Here is a 16,584-nt window from a genome sequence, read left to right as displayed (position 1 = left end):
CTGTCTTGATGCCCATCTTGGTCAACTAGTCTGTGACAAGGATGGAGTTGTAAACTGGTGCATTCACGCAAATTATCCGCATCCTCAGTTCCTCGCGAATAATTATGTATACAGTTCCCACACTGACATCAAACTGCACTTATTGTCTCTATATGTGTACGACAGTCTTTATCCGTGAATTTTTTTCTTTGGCCAATCAACTCTGGTGTTCTGACTACCTTAATCCTCCCACACTTCTCATCATCCCTCACAGACTCTTTGCCTTCTTTGAATCTCTTATATCACTCAAAGACTGATGCTCGATTCATGTAAGATACCCCAACAGCTGTCTGAAGCATTCCATACGTTTCTGTGGCTTTTGTCTAAGTTGGAAACAGAATTTTATTGCATATCGTTCTTCTAAAGTGGCTTCACGTCCACATTGCATTTTAAAATTCACCAGCTATGATAATCAGGTTTTAGTAGGGTGTATTCCAATTTCTGCTGTAGCTGTTCATCTGAACCTGAAATCATAAAATATGGGCAGTCATCTCATAAGATTTTTTTTAAAGAGTCTACAATAATTTTAAATGCCTGTACAACTAAGTTTGGAAACTTATTTAAGGCACCTCATACGTGTAATGTGAACTATAATTAGTTTATACGCGAAGGGAACAAAAACGAATGAAAGTTCCTGATGAAAAATCCGACACCTCACCTCTGAATTTTGTGACATTTTAATAGATGTGATGGCGCAGGAGATGGCGTGGCATTGAGACCAATACGACTTGATTAATCATCACGTGTGTTGGATTTGGGGGGAAACAAATTTGTCATTATTTTTCGATTTCTAAACGAAGTCAATTAGATATTTCTCCTGCAGTTCACAAATATTTATGTCCCGTAAATTAGTATGATGCTAAAAATGTTATTCATTTTAAACAAAATCTTACATATACCCATATATATCTATGTGTGTGTGTATATCTTATAAACATTTCAACACTCAATCACACCCCAAAATTATCTTTTATACGTATAATATGATGCAAGCATTATATTCCTTTGTTTTCAATTAAAATAACATTCACATCAAAGTGAAGATGTAATATATTCTACGCTTTATTGTTTAATATCTCTATTTAAATAAATTGGATGTATCGTGTTTTGCAGTCGAACTCGTCATTTAATATTTACGTCGATTCCACTCAATGCCCCCTCTTCAATTTTTTTTTTTTTTAACGGAGACGATCTCCTCTTGCGTAGACTATTTTTGTTCAGATCTAATTTAACAAGAAAAACTTCGCAGATTAATCGTTACATTATGAAATGTGTGACTATTCATCGTATATATATATATATATATATATATATATATATATATATATATATATATATATATATAAATTACAATAAGTTTACCAAGGTAATCAAAATGGTAAACTTAAAATATATTATAAATATTAAAGAGTTAAAGTTAAATAAAGTTAAATAAACTCAGCCAGATGTAAAAGCTCAATAAAACCGAAAAGGAAATAGAGCTTATAATATGAACAAATGATTAATAAAACATGTTAAAAGACATCTTGAAAAAGAGTTTAAAACATATTTAATTTTAAAAAAAAAAACACAAGATAAGTGGATAGTCCTTAATCCGCGGAGTTTCGAAGAGTATTTATTCGAAACTCCGCGGATTAAGGACTATCCACTTATCTTGTGCTTTTTTTTTTTAAAATTAAATATGTTTTTAACTCTTTTTCAAGATGTCTTTTAACATGTTTTATTAATCATTTGTTCATATATATATATATATATATATATATATATATATATATATATATATATATATATATATATATATATATATATACGTTTAATTGTCTATGTGTGTACATTTCCCTACCAAACTCATCTGTCAATTTTCGATCTAGAGACTCGAGATTTGACATGAGGAATATTGAGATTTGGGAAAATCTATTTAATCGATTTTCGACCAGAAATTTGCCTGTAATGGGGTCAACGTTCAATGATTTGACCTTTGGAAACTCTACCAAACTCCTCATGGATCAAACTTTTTAATTTGATTTGAGCCCAAACCACTAAATTTTAAGGGATCAAAATTTGGGCCAAAGTTAAAAGAAATTACCTCTACGGTCTCTACCAACATACTGAGACAATTTTTGGTCTAAACATTGAGAATTTTACATAAAGCGTATTCAAACATAGGGAAAAATGTTTAATGAGCTTGGGTCGAATATTTGGGTGCAAACAGGTCAAAGTTCAACAGATTTAACCTTTGTAGTCTCTAGCAAACTATTTATCTAATTTTGGGTCTAAACATTTGAGATTTTGCATAAAGGGTATTCAGACATGTAGCAAGCTTTTTAATTCGTTTTTGGCGAGAATTTGGCTGCCAAGTTGCAGACTCTACCAAACTGTTCCGCCAATTTTGGGTTTAAACACTGGAAATTTAAGATGTAGGTTACCTGCTTATGAGTTAAACTTTTTAATACATATATACATATGCACATATAGTTATGAACATTGGGCCCGAGCAAAGCCGAGCCAAACCTGCTAGTATATATATATATATATATATATATATATATATATATATATATATATAATTATCTACTATAATAATTAAATATAATAATTAAATACTTAAATATATATATACATATATATATATATATATATATATATATATATATATATATATATATATACCTGCATTTATATATATACTAGCATTTCAGCCCGGCGTTTTCCGGGTGTTTGGATGTGTATGTTGAGCAAAAAAAAGTGGTAGTATGAAGGCAGGCTCGAACCGGTACCGCGAAGGTGAAAAAGAACAGGAAAAAAACCCTGACGTCTTTGCTGTTACGACCACCGTCAAACCGAAAGGGACTTATGTTTAAATTAAGTTAAAATATCGGCGAAAAGGGCGATCTCCCCTGTAGAAACGTGCCCAGTTGAAGGTTAAGATATTAATGTTTTTAGCCAATTTTTTGATGTTTGCCGTAGGAAAGGTCAAACTTGAAAACGATACTAATCTTCTAAAAATCCGTCGCCTCTGTCGAAAGTTTTAGGCAGACATGCAAACATACATACATTTATATATTGGTAACTAAACATTTTCGACTCAAACCGATTAAAAAGCTTACCCTATCTCTGAATGCCCTTTATGTAAAATTTCAAATGTTTAGACCAAAAATTGTCTGAGTAATTTAGTAGAGACCGCAGATGTCCAAGGAACCTATATCTAAAATTTTAGTGTTTAGACCCAAAATTGGCGGAGGAGTTTGGTAGAGTTCTCAAAGGTCAAATCGTTTTGACCCCTTAACAACCAAATTTTTGGCCGAAAACGGATTACAAAGATTTTCCCAAATCTAAGTATCCTGTATATCAAATTTCGAGTTTATAGACTGAAAATTGACAGAGTTGGAAAATATACACAGACACACACAGACGCACACACGGACATGTTCACTTTTATATATATATATATATATATATATATATATATATATATATATATATATATATATATATATATATATCGTTAAATAAAATAGACGTTTTTTGTGTATTAATTCTACTTTTTACCCTTCCCAACTTCCGAATAACAGTCTTCACTTCTGGCAGGAACTGTCTGACGTAATCGCCATATTTGTCGTAAGTCTGAGTACTTTCCAATCATTCAGGATTCATCATCGGGGATAGGTCAATCTAACTGGTTTTGAACAATTTATATGCATATATTTTTAACGTGTATATTTTTTTCCATTGAAGGATTGAAAAGAACTCTTACTTACGACAAATATGGCGATTATATCAGCCAGTTACTGCAAAAAGTGAAGACTGTTATTCGGAAGTTTAAAAAAAATGGAATCAATAGACAAATACGTCTATTTTATTTAATAAAATATGCCTAAGAGAAAATATACTGCTTAAATATATATATGTGTGTGTGTGTGTGTGTGTGTGTGTGTGTGTGTGTTGTGTGTGTGTGTGTATTATATGTATATATATATAGAGAGAGAGAGAGAGCGAGAGTGAGAGATATTCAAACAGACTTTATTATATATATATATACATATATATATATATATATATATATATATGCAGATATGTGTGTGTGCGTGCGTGTGTGCAAAATTAATTTGAGTTCAGAACATTTTAGACATCTGATTGAGAAATCGGAGTTTTCTGTCTTCATGGTGAGATAAAATTTTGTAAACATACGAGGAATCAAGTTGGTGTGTAATGTAATAACAGGCTAAAGGAATACTGGAACTACAAACTAAATGAATAAAGGAATTACGGAATAACAAGTTAACAAAATAACAGAATAACGGAATAGCGAAAAAAAGGGTTACGATAATAATAGCTTACGGTCGGAGATGTGCACACAAGCATATTCCAGATTAACTTTGATTTGCATTCTTATGTTCTATAAAAATGACCTAATTTGTAATTATAACCGAAAACAAAGAAAGGCTTACACTCCATGTAGGAAAGTTAGAATTTTGCAACGCAAGATAGACAAAAAACAATTAAATGTTTTAAAGATTTAGATTTTAGGAATGTCGGTAGATCTCTTTATAAAATAGAGTTAACATAAATAACCGAACAGGAGAGAGAGAGAGAGAGAGAGAGAGAGAGAGAGAGAGAGAGAGAGAGAGAGAACGAGAGAGAAAACAGAAGATCGATAGTCAATCACGGTGGACAACTTGTCCACCGTGATTGACACTTTTCTTATGTCGTCTTCCACACACACACACACACACACACACACACACACACACAAAGCACACACTTACAGCTAAACGCAGTTTTGTTTCCCCTCCCTTCCCCTCTCTTTCTCTCTGTCTCTCTCTCTGTCTCTCTCTCTGTCTCTCTCTCTCTCTCTCTCTCTCTCTCTCTCTCACTATCTCTCTTTCTTGTCAATGGACAAAATTTAATTGTAAATAAACTTCCACGTTGACAAAATTCGTGTGTGTTGATTTTCAGAACAACGATAAACGAATTGTCAGGTGTATATATAATTTTGCAAGCACTTCAAAAGTTTAGACTAGAAAGTTATATATACATTCAACAATGCAACAAATGGAATAACCGACTAGAGGAATGACGGAAATAGTGGACTGTGAATAACATAGCATGTGAATACCAGAATAACATAATATAGAAACGTACCACGAGAGTTAACATAAAAATAGAGTAAGGGAATAATGAAACAAACGAGCAAAGGTATAAAAGAATAACGGAATAAAAAAATAAAAGTCGCTGACATAAACATGTCTTTTTTCCGTTAATATCAATGAAAGAACAAAAAACACTCACCATAGTTCTTCGAGCCGGTGTTAAACCGAACTATCAAAGACGATAAGTCTTTAATAATAATAAACAAAAAATTGATATACGTGATTACGAAACAAATATTACAAAATCAAGTACAGAAAGAGAACGTCGTTGGCAGATCTCTCTGGAGATTAGTTCCTTTGAACTGGGCCATTACATGTCTATAGAAAATAACATGAAATGTTCCCGTTACTATAATTATATCCAAATACTGATTAAATATCCATTTGGTCCTGCGATAAAAATTCACAGACACGCACACACACACAGACACACACACACACACACACACATATATATATATATATATATACACACACACACAAACATATATACATATGTATATAATATATATACACACATATATATATATACACAAACATATATATATGTATATAATATATACACACACACCCACACACACACACACACACACACACATATATATATATATATATATATATATATATAAATATATATGTATATATATATATATATATATATATATATATATATATATATATATATATATATATATATTAGGGGCATTAGACCTGTAGTATAAAGAGCAAAGTTTATTTTAATGTATTAATACTTTAAAAGAACAGTGCTCATAATACTGTAGATATATAATAAGCTCAATAGGTATATGTATCCTAAAGCTATATTAATACTGAGTATAAAGATTAATAATTGTAAATTATGAATTACTAGCAGGGCTACCCGGCGTTGCTCGGGACCGTATAAACAATGAAAAAACAAAAGCAGATATTGAACATATGTTTTATTCTTAGGGGAGACGAATCTTTCATCTCTATGTATTATTTGTTTTATCTACCCCCGGACTGGTATTGTTCATGTTTTATCCCTAGCATAGGTAATTTACAGCATGTATATGAAATTGTTTTACCTTAGGGAGAAGAGAACAGGTAATATACAACATAATGTGTCTATATTACATCCCTGGCAACGCCTAGAAACCAGCTAGAACATGTATTTCAGTCAATCTTTATTACATCCTGGGCTATGCCGGGAAACCAGCTAATCTCTATTTAGTGACTTGACCACCAAAATACCTCCCTAAGTGTGTCCTTTCTTTTGAACTTATTAGATATAGGTATCTAGAAATGTGTGTGAAATTTTGTTGAATGCATTGTTCACTATGATTTTCTTATTGTTCTACACAATATCAACTGTAGCGAAATAAAACAGTAAACTTAGTGTAGTGTTAGAATAAAGAGCAAAGGAAAAAATTAGAATCATATTCTGTAATTGCAAATCTAAATTTGCTAGCGTGTACCAGTATTTGCCAGGTTGTGGAAATTTGGAATTTATAACGTATGTAGTGGCCTTTTCCTAGATACCTATTGCTAAAAATTATACTTTCATTTTGTTAGAAAAATCTCTCTTCGGATGCCCTGCATCATCCAAAATAAAAACAAATATTTTTATAATTGTTTCAGTACATTGCTACACATTGTGAAATTTGTTGACGTTTGTAAAAAAAAATCATGAATGTGCTTATATTCCAAAAAAGAAAATATCAGTGCACAGTATTGAAAGTGTTTGAGATTCAAAAGTCTGTAACATTTCTACTAACTTCATAAGATGTCATGTGAGAAACTTAATTGAATATCAAGACATTATCTGAAGCGTTTTTATTTTGGTGTAACGTATGTGTTTACAGTGAACCGTAACTTTTAATAAACAGCTTGGTATGCAATGACATAGGCTAAGAATCTTAGACAAAATATATATAAATTGGAAAAATGTGTGAACAAATGAAAAAAAAATGATCCGCTCCACTTGATGACATCAAGCACAGTAATATTTTAGTGAAGAAAATATGAAATTGATGTTCAGTGATTAGTTTGGATGAATGAGAAAATGTAATTGTTTGATGCATAAAAAATAACTCATTTGCTGTATTTGATATTAAGCAGCAAAATATAGTGATTTGAATATTAAGGAAAACATCAAATCAGATTATATAAAAAAAAAGATGAAATTAGAAAATATATATTTTCTGTTTATGAGTTTTGCCAATCAAAATTTTGTGGCAGAAATTGGGTGATTACCATGCAATTTTATTTTGATAAAATTCTTAAATTATTTCAATGTTTATTATAATTTCTTATTAGTGACTTGTTATCATCAAAATCCGCCCCAAAGAGTGTCCTTTCTTTTATTAGGTATCAGAATAGGTATCCAGATTTCTACTTCTATACAAATGTGATATTTCGGATCTGTAGATAAACAATTTGTTGCATATATAAGCTGAGAATTGTTCTCTCTCATTCTCTCTCTCACACACCCACACATTCTCACTTTTATAGATATAATAGATAAATTATGCTAGATATATTTCCATGTGTCTGAATAATCTATATACAAATTTTCAAATCTGTAGATAAAAAATTTGTTGAGTATATAGGTTGAGAATTGTTCTCTCTCTCTCTCTCTCCTCTCACGCATGCTCACTTTTATAGATATAATAGATAGATTATGCTAGATATATTTCCATATGTCTGAATACACTATATAAAAATTTTCTAATCTGTAGATAAAAATTTGTTGAATATAAAGGGTGAGAATTGTTCTTACTCTCTCTCTCTCACACACAGACATATTCTCACTTTTATAGACATAATAGATAGATTATGCTAGATATATTTCCATATGTCTGAATACCCTATATACCAATTTTCAAATCTGTAGATAAAAAATTTGTTGAATATATAGGTTGAGAATTGTTCTCTCGCTCTGTCTCTCTCTCTCTTGCTACCTCACACACACACGCAAACATTCTCACTTTTATAGATATAATAGATAGATTATGCTAGATATATTTCCATATGTCTGAATACCCTATATACAAATTATCTAATCTGTAGATAAAAAATTTGTTGATTATATAGGTTGAGAATTGCTCTCTCTCTCACAGACACACACATTTTCACTTTTGTAGATATAATAGATAGATTATGCTAGATATATTTCCGTATGTATGAATACCCTTTATAACAAATTTAAAATCTGTAGATAAAAAATTTGTTGAATATATAGGTTAAGAATTGTTCTCTCTCTCTCTCTCTACCTCACACACACCCACACACACAAACATTCTGACTTTTATAGATATAATAGATAGATTATGCTAGATATATTCCATATGTCTGAATACCCTATATACAAATTTTCTAATCTGTAGATAAAAAATTTGTTGAATATTTTCAACCCTTATCCTCGAGTGGCGTCTGGGCCTTGATAAGTAGTAATGCGTATTTAGCAAAATATAAATATATATATATATAACAAATTTACTGAATTTCCATTACTAACGATTACTGTATTGTCCAATTGACTACTGCGCTTTTCAACCCTTATCCTCGAGTGGCCTCTGGGCCTTGAGAAGTAGTAATTACTAACGATTACTATATTGACCAATGGACTACTGCACTTTTTAACCCTTATCCTCGGGTGGCCTCTGGGCCTTATTGTCCAATTGACTACTGTGGACTTTTTAACTCTTATGCTCGAGTGGCCTCTGGGCCTTGATAAGTGGAAATGACCAAGTAACAAAAAATAGGTATATAACAAATTTACTGAATTTCCATTACTAACGATTACTATATTGTCCAATTGACTACTGTGCACTTTTCAATCCTTATCCTCGAGTGGCCTCTGGGCCTTGATAAATGGTAATGCGTATGTAACAAAATATACATATATATAACAAATTTACTGAATTTCCATTACTAACGATTACTATATTGTCCAATTGACTACTGCACTTTTAAACGCTTATCCTCGAGTGGCCTCTGGGCCTTGATAAGTGGTAATACCATCGAGTGGCCTCTGGGCCTTAATAAGTGGTTGTGCCTAAGTAACAAAAAATAGGTATATTACAAATATCCCGCATTTCCATTACAACCGACTACTACGGTGCACTTTTCAATCCTTATCCTCGAGTGGCCTGTGGGCTTTGATAAGTGGTAATGCGTATTTAACAAAATATTAATATATATATAACAAATTTACTGAATTTCCATTACTAACAATTACTATATTTTGTCCAATTGACTACTGCACTTTTCAACACTTATCCTCTAGTGGCCTCTGGGCCTTGATAAGTGGTAATGCCTATCTAAACAAAATATAAATATATATATAACAAATTTCCCGACTTTCCATTACTAACGATTACTATGTTGTCCAATTAACTACTGCCATTTTCAACCCTTATCCTCGGGTGGCCTCTGGGCCTTATTGTCCAATTGACTACTGTGCACATTTAACTCTTATCCTCGAGATGTATCTGGGCCTTGATAAGTGGAAATGCCTAAGTAACAAAAAAATAGATATATAACAAATTTCCCAAATTTGACTACTGTGCACTTTTCAACTCTTATCCTCGAGTGGCCTCTGGGCCTTGATAAGTGGTCATATATATTTTTTACAAAATAAAAAAAAAGGTTGGAGTCGCTGAATAACTCATCCTCCCGTTAAAGCGGTTCCATCCTCTTTCCCCAATTTGACTACTGTGCACTTTTCAACTCTCGTCCTCGAGTGGACTATGGGCCTTGATAAGTGGTAATACATATTTTATGAAAAATATATATATATATATATATATATATAACAAAATAGGTTGGAGTTGCTGAATAACTCATCCTCCTGTTAAAGCGGTTCCATCCTCTTTCCCAAATTTGACTACTGTGGACTTTTTAACTCTCATCCTCGAGTGGCCTATGGGCCTTGATAAGTGGTAATACATATTTTTTTATAAATATATATATATATATACCAAAACAGGTGTGAGTCGCTGAATAATTCATCCTTCTATTAAAGCGATTAAATCCTCTTTCCCAAATTTGACTACTGTGCACTTTTAAACTCTCATCCTCGTGTGGCCTATGGGCCTTGATAAGTGGTAATATATAGTTTGTACAAAATATATATATATATATATATATATATATATATATAACAAAATAGGTTGGAGTCGCTGAATCACTCATCCTCCCGTTAAAGCGGTTCCATCCTCTTTCCCGAATTTGACTAATGTGCACTTTTCAACTCTTATCCTCGAGTAGCCTATGGGCCTTGATAAGTGGTAATATATTTTTGTTATAAATATATATATATATATATATATATATATATAAAAAATAGGTTGGAGTCGCTGAATAACTCATCCTCCCGTTAAAGCGGTTCCATCCTCTTTCCCGAATTTTACTACTATGCACTTTTCAACTCTCATCCTCGAGTGGCCTATTGTCCTTGATAAGTGGTAATATATATTTTTTAATAAAAGTATATATATATATATATATATAAAAAAATAGGTTGGAGTTGCTGAATAACTCATCCTCCCGTTAAAGCGGTTCCATCCTCTTTACCGTATTTTTTATACAGTGCACTATTCAACTCTCATCCTCGAGTGGCCTATTGTCCTTGATAAGTGGTAATATATATTTTTTAATAAATATAGATATAAATATATATATAAAAAAACAGGTTGGAGTCGCTGAATAACTCATCCTCCCGTGAAAGCGGTTCCATCCTCTTTCCCGAATTTGACTACTGTGCACTTTTCAACTCTAATCCTCGAGTGTCCTATGGGCCTTGATAAGTAGTAATATATATTTTTTACAAAAATATATACATACATATATATAACAAAATAGGTTGGAGTCACTGAATAATTCATCCTCCTCTTAAAGCGGTTCCATCATCTTTGCCGAATTTGACTACTGTGCACTTTTAAACTCTCATCCTCGTGTGGCCTATGGGCCTTGATAAGTGGTAATATATATTTAAAAATAAATATAGATATAAATATATATATACCAAAATAGGTTGGAGTCGCTGAATAACTCATCCTCCCGTTAAAGCGGTTCCATCCTCTTTCCCAGATTTGACTGCTGTGCACTTTTCAACTCTAATCCTCGAGTGTCCTATGGGCCTTGATAAGTAGTAATATATATTTTTTACAAAAATATATACATACATATATGTAACAAAATAGGTTGGAGTCACTGAATAATTCATCCTCCTCTTAAAGCGGTTCCGTCATCTTTGCCGAATTTGACTACTGTGCACTTTTAAACTTTCATCCTCGAGTGGCCTATAGGCCTTGATAAGTGGTAATAGTTTGTACAATAGTTTGTACAATATATATATCTATATATATATATTACAAAATAGGTAAGAGAGAGAGAAGAGGGTGAGAGAGAGAGAAGAGAAAGAGGTAGAGAGAGAAGAGGGTGAGAGAGAGCAGAGAAGAGGGTGAGAGAGAGCAGAGAAAGAGGGTGAGAGAGAAAGAGGGTGAGAGAAGTGAAAGAGGTAGAGAGAGAAGAGGGTAAGAGAGAAAGAGGGTGAGAGAGAGAAGAGGGTGAGAGAGAGAGAGGTAGTGAGAGAGAGAGATAAGAGAAAGAGGTAGAGAGAGAGAGAAGAGGGTAAGACAGAGAGAGAGAGGGGTAGTGAGAGAGAGAGATAAGAGAAAGAGGTAGAGAGAGAGAGAGAAGAGGGTGAGGGAGAAAGAAGAGGGTGAGAGAGAGCAGAGGGAGAGAGAGAGAAGAGAAATAGGTAGAGAGAGAGAGATGAAGGTGAGAGAGAGCAGGGAAAGAGGGTGATAGAGAAGAGAAAGAGGTAGAGAGAGAGAGAGAGAAGGGTGAGAGAGAGCAGAAAAAGAGGGTGAGAGAGAGAGAAAGAGGGTCAGAGAGAGAGAGAAGAGAAAAAGGTGTACACAGAGAGTGAGAGAGAGAAGAGGGTAAGAGAGAGAGAGAGAAGAGGTTGAGAGAGAGAGAGAGATAAGAGAAAGAGGTAGAGAGAGAGAAGCGGGTGAGAGAGAGAAGAGGGTGCGAGAGAGAAGAGAAAGAGGTAGAGAGAGAGAAGCGGGTGAGAGAGAGAGAAGAGGGTGCGAGAGAGAAGAGAAAAAGGTAGAGAGAGAGAAGAGGGTGAGAGAGAGAGAAAGAGGATGAGAGAGAGAAGAGAAAGAGAGAGAGAGAAGAGGGTGATAGAGAAAGAGAGTGAGAGAGAGAGAAGAGAAAGAGAGAGAGAGAGAGAGAGAAAGAGGGTGAGAGAAGAGGGTAAATGTGCATCTTTTTTTATAGTAGGTAATGCTTGGGAGACTGTGCACATTGCCTCCTCCCCCCTCCCCCCTATAAACGCGGTTCCATTCATAAGAAAACAAACTCGTATAAAAGTAATTTTCGTGTATTTAAGCGGCCTTATACTGATAGCCACCCCTCCCCCTTCCAGTTTAACAGAGTTAGGAGGTAAAAACAAAATGGCTAAAGCCTTGTTTACATGGTAAACTATAGCAAAGAGCATAGTCATCTTTCTTCGCCGGTAAAAAACTTCAAGCAAAAATAAAAACATTTTCCCTACGTCAATTTTTATGTAATTTTGGGATTCTTCTTTTTGAAGTGCGATAAATCCGTTGGTAATAACGGTTCGACTCTTAAACTAATATTTAACTGTGTTATAGTATCAATGATACTCCTCGCAGGCAGCTTTAATGTACGTCAGAGGCTCAGCGTAGCCGACATTTTACTGAGCTGACGTCACGTCACGTGACAGCTAATGAATAATGTTAAAATGACAGGTTTTTTGGGGGGCCCCCCTGGGAGAAAAATGATCAGTTAACCCCTTTCTACTGGTCCGTTTGACGTGAAATTTCGATATTTGTCATCCGGGTGATCAAGGTGCAATATGCTACCTAATTTGTCAACTTTGGTTGTGTCTGTCAAAAGTTTTAGCGTTACAAACAAACATACATACATACATACATACACACCGATTTTTGCCTTTTATATATATAGATGATACTCCTCGCAGGCAGCTTTAATGTACGTCAGAGGCTCAGCGTAGCCGACATTTTACTGAGCTGACGTCACGTCACGTGACAGCTAATGAATAATGTTAAAATGACAGGTTTTTTGGGGGGCCCCCCTGGGAGAAAAATGATCAGTTAACCCCCTTCTAGTTGTCCGTTTGACGTGAAATTTCGATATTTGTCATCCGGGTGATCAAGGTGCAATATGCTACCTAATTTGTCAACTTTGGTTGTGTCTGTCAAAAGTTTTAGCGTTACAAACAAACATACATACATACATACATACACACCGATTTTTGCCTTTTATATATATAGACTAGCAGGGCTACCCGGCGTTGCTCGGGACCGTATAAACAATGAAAAAACAAAAGCAGATATTGAACATATGTTTGATTCTTAGGGGAGAGGAATCTTTCATCTCTATGTATTATTTGTTTTATCTACCCTAGGACTGATATTGTTCATGTTTTATCCCTAGCATAGGTAATTTACAGCATGTATATGAAATTGTTTTACCTTAGGGAGAAGAGAACAGGTAATATACAACATAATGTGTCTATATTACATCCCTGGCAACGCCTAGAAACCAGCTAGAACATGTATTTCAGTCAATCTTTATTATATCCTGGGCTATGCCGGGAAACCAGCTAATCTCTTTTTAGTGACTTGACCACCAAAATACCTCCCTAAGTGTGTCCTTTCTTTTGAACTTATTAGATATAGGTATCTAGAAATGTGTGTGAAATTTTGTTGAATGCATTGTTCACTATGATTTTCTTATTGTTCTACACAATATCAACTGTAGCGAAATAACACAGTAAACTTAGTGTAGTGTTAGAATAAAGAGCAAAGGAAAAAATTAGAATCATATTTTGTAATTGCAAATCTAAATTTGCTAGCATGTACCAGTATTTGCCAGGTTGTGGAAATTTGGAACTTATAACATATGTAGTGGCCTTTTCCTAGATACCTATTGCTAAAAATTATACTTTCATTTTGTTAGAAAAATCTCTCTTCAGATGCCCTGCATCATTCAAAATAAAAACAAATATTTTTATAATTGTTTCAGTATATTGCTACACAATGTGAAAGTTTTTAACGTTTGTAAAAAAAATCATGAATGTGCTTATATTGCAAAAAAGAAAATATCAGTGCACAGTATTGAAAGTGTTTGAGATTCAAAAGTCTGTAACATTTCTACTAACTTCATAAGATGTCATGTGAGAAACTGAATTGAATATCAAGACATTATCTGAAGCGTTTTTATTTTGGTGTAACATATGTGTTTACAGTGAACCTTAACTTTTAATAAACAGATTGGTATGCAATGACATAGGCTAAGAATCTTTAAAATATATATAAATTGGAAAAATGTGTGAACAAATGAAAAAAAAATGATCCGCTCCACTTGATGACATCAAGCACAGTAATATTTTAGTGAAGAAAATATGAAATTGATGTTCAGTGATTAGTTTGGATGAATGAGAAAATGTAATTGTTTGATGCATAAAAATAACTCAGTTGCTGTATTTGATATTAAGCAGCAAAATATAGTGATTTGAATATTTGGGAAAACATCAAACCAGATTATGTAAAAAGAAAAAAAAAAGATGAAATTAGAAAATATATATTTTATGTTTATGAGTTCTGCCAATCAAAATTTTGTGGCAGAAATTGGGTGATTACCATGCAATTTTATTTTGGTAAAATTCTTAAATTATTAGAATGTTTATTATAATTTCTAATTAGTGACTTGTTATAATCAAAATCCGCCCTAAAGAGTGTCCTTTCTTTTATTAGGTATCAGAGTAGGTATCAAGATTTCTACTTCTATACAAATGTGATATTTCAGATCTGTACATAAAAAAATTTGTTGAATATATAGGTTGAGAATTGTTCTGTGTCGCTCTCTCTCACACACACACGCATTCTCACTTTTATAGATATAATAGATAGATTACTCTAGATATATTTCCATATGTCTGAATACCCTATATACAAATTTTCAAATCTGTAGATAAAAAAATTTGTTGAGTATATAGGTTGAAAATTGTTCTCTCTCTCTCACACACACATTCTCAATTTTATAGATATAATAGATAGATTATGCTAGATATATTTCCATATGTCTGAATACCCTATATACAAATTTTCTAATCTGTAGATCAAATATTTGTTGAATATATAGGTTGAAAATTGTTCTTACTCTCTCTCTCTCTCTCTCTGGCTACCTCACACACACATTCTAACTTTTATAGATATAATAGATAGATTATGCTAGATATATTTCCATATGTGTGAATACCCTATATACAAATTTTCTAATTTGTAGATAAAAAATTTGTAGAGTGCATAGGTTGAGAATTGTTCTCTCTATCTCTCACACACACACATTCTAACTTTTAAAGATATAATAGATTATGCTAGATATATTTCGATATTTCTGAATACCCTATATATAAAAATTTGTTGAATGTATAGGTTGAGAACTGTTCTCTCTCTCTCTCTCTCTCTCTCTCGCTCACACACACACACACATTCTCACTTTTATAGATATAATAGAAAGATTATCCTAGATATATTTCTATTTGTATGAATACTCTATATACAAATTTTAAAATCTGTAGATAAAGAATTTGTTGAGTATATGGGTTGAGAATTGTTCTCTCTCTCTCTCTCTCTCTCTCTCTCTCTCTCTCTCTCTCTCTCTCTCTCTCTCACACACACACACACATTCTCACTTTTATAGATATAATAGATTATGCTAGATATATTTCCATATGTCTGAATACCCTATATACAAATTTTCAAATCTGTAGATAAAAAATTTGTTGAGTATATAGGTTGAGAATTGTTCTCTCTCTCTCTATCACACACATTCTCACTTTTATAGATATAATAGACAGATTATGCCAGATATATTGAAATATGTCTGAATGCCCAATATACAAATTTTGAAATCTGTAGATAAAAAATTTGTTGTATACATAGGTTGACAATTGTCCTCTCTCTCACACACACACACATTCTCACTTTTATACATATAATAGATAGATTATGCTAGATATATTTCTATATGTCTGAACACCCTATATACAAATGTTCAAATCTGTGGATAAAAAATTTGTTGAATGTATAGGTTGAGAATTTTTATCTCTCTCTTTTTCTCTCTCTCTCTCTCGCTATCTCACACACACGCATTCTCACTTTTATAGATAAAATAGATAGATTATGCTAGATATATTTCCATATGTCTGAATACCCTATATACAAAGTTTCAAATCTGTAGATAAAAAATTTGTTGAATATATAGGTTTAGAATTGTTCTCTCTCTCTCTCTCTCTCTCACACATATTCTCACTTTTATAGGTTATATAGGTTGAGAATTTTTTGCT

At 32.8% G+C, this 16,584-nt stretch overlaps 1 protein-coding gene across 2 annotated transcripts in view; it reads left to right on the top strand.

The window, feature by feature from the left end:
• The window catches only part of LOC145277717 (uncharacterized), a 606,741-nt gene that overhangs the window by 549,091 nt on the left and 41,066 nt on the right, over positions 1–16,584 (top strand). The window lies entirely within an intron of this gene.

Source organism: Euprymna scolopes, chromosome 6, assembly GCF_053919585.1.
Source record: "Euprymna scolopes isolate OS-2025 chromosome 6, ASM5391958v1, whole genome shotgun sequence".
Lineage (NCBI taxonomy): Eukaryota > Metazoa > Mollusca > Cephalopoda > Sepiida > Sepiolidae > Euprymna > Euprymna scolopes.
Note: the sequence above shows the minus strand (reverse complement) of the source record. Positions and strands in the feature narration are given on the sequence as shown.